This window comes from Bidens hawaiensis, unplaced genomic scaffold (assembly GCF_021521415.1).
Source record: "Bidens hawaiensis isolate Kalapana, Puna unplaced genomic scaffold, B.hawaiensis_p1.1 tig00001521_1, whole genome shotgun sequence".
NCBI lineage: Eukaryota > Viridiplantae > Streptophyta > Magnoliopsida > Asterales > Asteraceae > Bidens > Bidens hawaiensis.
In genome coordinates, this window is record NW_027491087.1 from 71,210 (window position 1) to 80,432 (window position 9,223).

Sequence of the window (9,223 nt, forward strand, 5' to 3'; positions counted from 1 at the left end):
AGCAACCTATATCATTCATCAACATTAACCGAAAAAGAAGTACGAGTCATGGACACACTCTCGAGAGTCGGTATTGTGGACAATCTATTAGGCTCTTTACCTTTGGCCCAAAGCACCAAGTACAACCACTAAAGTGTTCAATTCTTAGGGGTAGTTTGAACTAGTCACTAGTTAGAGCATTATAACTCATGCCTACTTTCTTAACGATCCATTCTAAGAAAAATTGTGAATTGTTGCAACCAAGTTAGAACTCCGTCGTTCACACTTCTTGAGGTCTAAAGCATCATTGACTTGTTCTTCAAATTTTAAAGTTTCAACTTTAATATTAAAGAAAAACTCATTGATATTTCAGACCTCAAGAAGTGTGAAGAATGGTACAACTTGGTTGCAACAGTTCACAGTTTTGCTTATAAGATATTTGAAAGAAATGAGTCATGATCGAGTCTTATAATGCTCAAACTAGTGACTAATTCAAAGTACCTCTAATAATTGAATACTTTAGGGGTTGTACATGGTGCTATGGGCCAAAGGTAAAAAGCCTAAAAGGTTGTCCACCACAATGACTCTCAAGATTGTGTCCATGACTTGTACTTCTTTTTCGGTTAATGTTGATGAAGGATATAGGTTGCTGCAAAGGCTGCAATCCATGAGAAAAATCATAAAGAAGAAGAAATGGTGGATGGAGTTTAAAGGCTCAAAAGATGCTTAAATGCTTCGGTATTTGTTGTAGCCTGCAACTATAAAATACAATAAAGGGCTGCCAATTATAACGGAACTTTTGGTTCGGTCTCGGTATTTAACTTGTTGGTCCAAAACTTCGCACTGTTTTTGAGTTTGCCAAAAAGATTTAACCATATTCTTCAATGTCATTGATTCTGTAGGTTGAAAGAGATCCGACCAAACCGTAGTTTGATTGGCTAAGATCGGGCAACAATGAAACTCGTACAGACGGTGGAACGGGGAAATGTTGCGTTCATGATTCAAAAGAAATTAATAATATATCATCAATATTAAATCAAGAAGCAATACGAGGCAACAATATTAATTAACTCACTACCACGAATTAGAGAGGAGTTTTGATGACAAAGAGGAATTGATCGGATGAAAAAAATATAGAAGATAAAAAATTAAAAGTAAGCATCTCTTATACTTGTTGCTGGCATCGAACACAATGAGGGCCAACATATGTCGGCTTTGGAGTACCGGGCCATCCTGAAGTATCGGTTAATGATCCCTTTGTTTCCGGTAGATGTGCCGTGCCCGGTTTGCCGTAAGGTTTGTTTGGATTCTTTTGGCGAGCATGCGGTTCACTGCAAAGAGTTGTCTGGGTTTAAGTACAGGCATGATTTGGTGAGGGATGTTCTATGCGATGTTCTTAAACGAGCCGGAATTTCGGCTAAAAAGAAAGCCCCCGTAAACTTTCTTACGGATCCTCAAGAAGGAAGATCTACATTACAACCAGCCGATATACTTGTTTTTGGGTGGGTAGGGGGGAACCACGCTTGTGTCGACCTCACAGGAGTGTCCCCTCTTGTTGGGATTAGGGACACTGGATTTGTAGCAGGCCAGACAGCATTGAAGGCGGCATCGGGCAAGGTTGCTAAACACGAGAGAGCTTGTTTGGATAATCAACACGTGTTTATCCCCTTCGCCTTTGACACTTTTGGTTTCTTAGCTCCGGATGCCGTGGACCTTTTAAATAGGATTCAGAAAGTTGTGTATAGTAACGTATCAGCCCATAAGAATCAAAACTTTGTTTTTAGTCGGAATGGGTTTGCCATCCAAAAGGGGGTTGCGGCGCAGCTTGTTGCCCGCTTACCTGCCACTTCATTGTAAATCGTTTAGATGTTTCTATGAAATATAAAAGGAGCCAATAAATTAAGGAAAGCACACGCATACCTAAATTTAGTTTTGAAAATAAAGTAATTAGTTTTTAGTAGTTTTAAAAATAGAAGACAAAAAATCTATTATATTGAATTTATTTGAATTTGAGTTTAAAATTTGAATCGAATTTCTAATTGGGCATAAAATTCAAAGGCGAATTCAAACCAAATAAATGAAATCTAAATCGAGTTAAAATTCAAAAAACCCGATTTATTAATTCGAAAATTCGCTATTCGATTCGTTGAATGGCCCGCCCCTATTTTAATCCGTTTAAGAAAATGGCCATAAACAACCCGAATTACCGACATTATTTTTTCTCGAATGTAAAACCGCCTGCATAAAATACGTATCGGAACAATTTCAGGTGGTGTTCGCACCGGACAATGTTCCAGTGACAAAAGACGAAACACTCTGGTTGTAAAAGATGGTGAAGGTTATGGTCCATACGAAGACCAAATCGATACCAGATTGTGAATTACTCGATATAGATGGTTTTGCATAATATCATATTGAAGCCGATAAAGAGGGTTGGTGGTAAAATAACAAATTAATGGGACCATCCGCGTTTTGATCCCCATGACAAGTATGATACAATGGGTATATGATATTGGTTCGATTATTTTAAATGACGTTTATTTTTTTTAGGTGTGTGTGCTTTTTTTAATGTTTTCAGTTTAATTTGATGCATGCTTTCTTATGTACGTTTTTAATATTATTTTATCTCTGTCCTAAATGTGGAAGTACTTAATGATGAAAGCGAATTTCTTTATCGTAAAGTAATAATTTGTACTTCAATTTGTTGAAAGCAAATTTAAATCGAGGTCCAAAATATGTCTATTTATTGATATTAATTTATCAAATACTTTTTTTTACCACAAATATGAAAGTCCATGAATTTCAAAAAGCGTATGCCATGAACTTTTTAATAAACTATCTAAAATCGTGTTAAAAAGGTAGTTCGTTATTCAATGAAAGAAACATTTAAACATTTAACACTAGCACTAACATGTCTATTAAGCGAGTTATACGATATGACACTTTTAACACAATTAGGGGTAACTAGTTCAAAAAAAAAACGAATGACACAAGATAACATATTTAACACAATTAATTATAAGGATTTACATAACACAATTGACACTACATTTAAAATAACATGATTCAGTAAACGTTGATTAAAAAACATTATGGACAAAACTAACATAATAAAATGAAAGTTACAAAAAAATTACAATAAGATATCAAGTAGCTAATTGTTTGTAAAACTATAAAACTATGTTGTTTTGATAGCAGGTGTTCATGTTATAAGTTAAATTAATTTTTACCGTGAAAGAAGACATACAGTTATATAAACCTAGTTTGTAGTTTGCAAAGTTTGCACAACAAATTTGATAAATATACAACAGAAACGGTTCTGGCCAGAACCGATTAGCTAGAACGGACTTTAGCGGTTCTGGAACCGAACCGGTTTACTATAATAGGTTCTGGTTCTAATTTTTAGTTATTTTCGGGTTCGGTTCGGTTCTCGCGGTCCTGAACCGTTGCACATCCCTATCTGTGTTATGATAAATTTTAAAGTTTCTTTTCCTCAAAAGTTAATGGTGTTGTTATAGTATTCTTTAATTTCATAACGAAATTCTTAAAGGTAGGGGATACTGTAACAACTCGAATTTTCAAACTTATATCCGTTACCCGACCCGCTTTTATCTTCAAGAAATTTTACCGAGAAAATATCGCGTTATTCGAGTTATTATTATTATTTTTATTTGTTATTATATTTATTTAATATATATGTATTCGAGTTATATTTATTTAATATATATGTATAAACAACTATTCAATGATTCAAGTCCATAATAGCAAACTAATTATCAACAATTTACCCAATTCCATTAGATCATCAAATCCTAACATCAAGTTCATCCAAGTTTATATCAAATTAACAAGAAATCCAACAATGCTCGTAATCAATCCTATCAATCAATGTATGATCTTTCAAGATGAATGTATGCATGCATAAGTGAGCTTAATCCCTCATCTTACACATACATACATACATACATAAATACATACATACACACCCCAAACCATGGCCTAGGAGTGTGACGACTATGTTGGTACCACATTTGTAAATAAATCAGAGTTACGTTCACTTAGCGGAAGACTTATAAACATGTGGATTTAAATTGTACATATTTACATATACAAAAGTCGGGATTTAAAGATTCCCGATTAAGTTTAAAAGATTGCTTGTTTTATAATTACAAAACCACCATTTTTAGTAATTTAAGTTTATACAAAACAAATCCGAGCCATCGGATATTCATAGCACATCGTCCCTCCAAGCGCTATCTTTGTTCACCTGCAAAATGTAAATAAAATACGTCAGCAACGAATGCTGGTGAACATGCTAACGCTAAAATATTTTCTTTTACTTTATTACCCCTCGAGACTACGCCTGCATCGGCCCATCGTGGCTTAGGAATAACAAAGTTAAATAACACATTTATAAACTCGAGTCTCTACACTAGGTCACCTCAGCAAACACCGCAGCGTTCGACTTAGTTAAGTACCCGTATGTATACACATGGTTGTGCTTCTTATAGGAAAGCGTCCTACGACCAGGCGTGGTGCAATGTGCCCACCGCGTACTACCACATATGTAAGGATCCAGACAAACGTATACTACAGCCTGAGGGCTAGGCTTATACTCTTATTTATAACGGTTTTAGGAACACGTAGTTCATTGTAAATAATTTTCATATAACACGTTTGACTCATTTAAAATAAGTTTGTAGAAGTTTGGGGGCGTATTCACCTTTTCACTTTGGGATCGGCTTCAAATACCGTCCGAGGGTCTTTCCCTTGCTATCTCGCACCTATAGTACGAGTATAACCATTTGTTAGTCGGATATACAATTCGGCTTAAGACCTTTAGTCTTATTTTATAAAGTTTACCTCGATTAACCTTTAGTTCATAATCTTTTTTACCTGAAAACCTTTAGTTTAAAAGTAATTTATAAACCTTTAGTTTATTTGTAAAACCCGACGCTTCTTCTTCTCTAAGAAACGTATTCTTTTATTATTTAAGAATAATCATTATCACTTAAATAATATTTTCATAACAAAGAATATATACATATACACATATATTTACCAATACTCATATACCTTATCTTTGTTCATTTCTTTGTTATGTTTTCTTTTCTTTTATCGAGGTATCGAGTATAACCTCGACTTAAGGTTTAAGCCTTTATAAAAATATTTTATTATACTCAATTGTCGTTACGCCTACCTTGTTGGCGTTTAGAAACCCTAGGAACTCGAGCAGCACTTAAACGCCGCTTGGTCTCCTTTTTCGTCTTGATCAACGTCCCTCCTTGTCGCCAAACGATATCACCAATCTTTAACACTCGTTGGCACGCTTCTCGGGATTCATCGCCATGATAACAAATGCCTTCCTAGTTATATATGGGTGGAGGGTGGCACGAACTTCGAGAAAACGTCGGCACACAACACGAGGAATCGGGGCACGCTTATCGAGGCGGATCGAGGGTATGGTTTATATATTCTAGAGAGAGGCTAGAGAGATGTAAGAGAGCTGTGTTTGGGATGTGAAAATGAGATGCCCTTGACCGCTATTTATAGGCAAAATTTGGTGTCCCATCGCGGTACGCGATGGGTCTCTGGCCAGGCCCGTCGGGTATCGCGACATAGGCCGTCTGTGTCACCATTAGACCTGCCACGTGGCGACACGTGGCAGGCATTGTGCCGTGTGGAGACACGTGGCGGACGTGTTGCCACGTGGCGACACTCTATGCCACCGTCTGCCACGTGGCACATGTGTCACACGGTGTCAGACCACGTCATCGCGATACGCGATGACGTTGGTTCATCCAGCGATCGTGTATCGCTGTTGACCCTTCTAGAAGGTTTTGACCAAGCTCATAGCGATACGCGATGGCTTGTCCTTTTGTCCCGTCGCGTATCACGATTGGACAAGAAAACAAGTTTTTCTTTTTAAACCCTAAGGTTTGGAATTTTGGCATTTTTTGTCCTTAGACTTTGGAAAATTGACAATTTGAACTCGGAATTTTCATAATGTTACACATACATACATTATCATCCATGATTTCAAACTTTCAAGTTTCAATCTTAACCCAAGAACATCTAATTAATTGTTTAATCCTAGAAATCAACCTTAAATCAAAACTTACTTGTGTTCTTTGAGGATTTGAAGGTGAGATTGAAAGTGTTGTGGGGTGTCATTGTAGTGTTCTTCCTTCCTAATCTTCTTCCTATCTTGCTTGATCTTGATTAATACTCCATTGATCTTGTAAGTATGTGTGTGTGTGTAATTAAATTTTGAATTTGTGTGTGAGTAAGAGGGTGTTTGGCCGTGAGCTTTATGAAGAGGAAGGAGGAAGGAGTAGAGTGATGAGTAAGGTAGTAGGGTGATTGGTTGGAGGGGTTGAGTGTGCTACAACACATCAAGGTTCTAGAAGCATCAATGATTGGCATGGGGAGTTGGAGGAAAGGTATTGGAGGAGGTGGGAGGTGATGGTGATGATGTGTAGGGGGGGGGTGTAAGGTGAAGGGTTGGTCATAAAATAGTTAATTTCGGTTAATCATTTAACGTATTGCGTGTTTTAGATATCCAAATGGATCCCGTTTTAATAATTTTTGTCAGACTGTGAACTAAATCAAATTCCTGACAATATGGACCATAAAAACTATTTTCTTGAAAATAGTTTGTGTCGGGTCCTTTCAGGGTCCTGTACCGGCTTTAGCTTACTTATTTTCCAATTTTCGTTGTTCAAGTCTTCCTAACTTATGTTTATATATTGTCTCAAATGTTTTAACATATATTTTAAACTTTTGGGATTATTTAATCATTCTAATGATTTATTTACTTTCTGGCTCGCTGCCCGAGGTTTTTACACGTCATACTAGTTACGTGTCAAAATTCAGGCTTTTTGTTGACTTTGCAAGATATAGAATTTTAATAAAGAAGGATTTATTAATAAAGTGATATTATGAGTGATATTATGATGATAACATGATTACATTAGTGAATTTTTTTGCCAAATGTTACAATTTAGCCATTTCTTTATTATTTGTGTGAATTGTTTATATGTTATGGCTTAATTGTTTATCTTACAGGAACAGTTTGCGTTTTCTCTTATATATTATTATTGTAGTGTCAAAATCTGGTGTTTTATTTGCTCAACATGTGTTGTTGACAAAATTTATATTTTATACGCATATGCAGGTTATCGTATGAATGTAATGCAGATTGGTGAAGACTTAGTGAAAAATTACGTTAGAAGAATTTTAATCAAGAATTAGTTAAATTTGGAGTTATTAATTATCTTATTGCCTTATTTGTAAATTCTGTACTTTGTATTATTTAAATTTAATTGAATATTTAATTAAATTTAATAGTTATTGTTACTTTTAATATTGCATGATAGTATCATGAGACATGTGAGCAATCAGTTCACGCCCCGGTATTTTCGCCTTAGGTTGGGTGTGACAAAAATAACTTTAAGGGTGATATTTGTATGTTATCAAAGTTGAAATATTAATAAAATAAAGAAAAAGAAAGTAAAAAAATATTTATAAATATTTTATTGATTAATTTACCCGAAAACGAAAACGGTCCGGGTAATTACATAAACGAAAATTTCGAGTTGTAACAAGAACGCTCCCCAAAGAGACGTCTCAGTCCAAATTTCCTATGACACTAGAATAATGGAGATTTAAAGGCCATTTTTTTTCTCGATCTCTAAAAAATATGTTTTTTGGGAATTTCCCCTTATCTTTTACTAGGGATGGCAACGAAACCCGAATCCAATGGGAAAATCTGACATAATTGGAACGGGTAACCTGACTCATTCGGGTTTGGGATTGGTTTTGAAATATTTCGCGGGTTTGGGACGTGTTTGAGATCTCTAATATATCTGATTACCCGACCCGATTATATGATACATAGACCCATTTACCCGATTATATACCCGATGTACCTGATATAACTTTTTTATATTATATATATTGTATATTTTATATGTTTTATTTGTTGAAACTTGTTTATATAAAGGGTTAGGCTAAACGTACCTCTTCTCGTGTACTTGTCATACCCATTTCCTTAGACTTTCCATTTAACAATTTTATTTAACATATTACTACCCTCTAATATCTTTTATAAGCTTATCATAGTAATAATATTGATTACTTTTTGTAAAGTTTTTTTTTCTCCTTTTGTGTTTATTACTCTTTATAAAAACGGTAAAACGATTTGTATATTTTTATCTTATTATATGTCTCCCGTCCGACAAAAATCGCTCGAATGTCTTTTGTGAGGTTCGAGCGTTTAAGAATATTGTTACATTAGATAAAAAACCAACTTGTTGATTAAGCCTATTTTGTTTAATATCTTTATTGATTAAAAACAATGCACTTTTTTTTTTAAATGTAAGCTCTCTCTAAAAATTATAAAAAAAACATACTCCAAATATTAAAACACTTATAAAAATTGTTTATTTTTAAATAAAAAAATGTTTTTTTACATAAACAAATTTCTTTTTTGTCATTAAAAAACAAAAAAATAATTATAATATGAAGAAAAAAAAAAGAAAAACTTAAAAGAATGTAAAAAAGTTTTTAAAATAATAACGAGTATAAAAGATAACACAATGGTAAAGAAAACAAAAATGTATAAATCGTAGTAATGCAAAACTTGAGAGGGTACGTTTAGTAAAAATGAAGGGGAGGTGTGTACGTTTAGCAATACCCTTATAAAAATAACTGAGACATTCTATCTTTATGGTAACCATTTTTTTGTAATCAATTAGTTATATTTTGTGCAAACACGGCAAAAACCCGACGTGTTTTAAGCCGTGTATACCTGACGGGGTATTTTACTAAAACACAACGGGTAATTACCCGATTAAAACCAAACGGGTTTGAAACGGACTTTAATAATCGGGTATGGGTTTGTGAATACCTAAACCCAACAAAAACCCGACCAATTTTCATCCCTATCTTTTACACTATATCACCTCCAGCACCATCCCACCACTACCACCACCCACCACTGCCATCGCCGCCACCCAACCACCACCTCTCGCCACAACCACTGCCAACACCCACACAGTGCCCCCCTTCATTACCGCCAACAACTACCACCCCCACCGCCACCACCGCGACACCATATGATACATAGACCCATATACCAGATTATATACCCGATATAACTTTTTCTATTATATATATAGTATATTTTATTTGTATTATTTGTTGAAACTTTTTAATGACAAGGGTTAGACTAAACGTACCC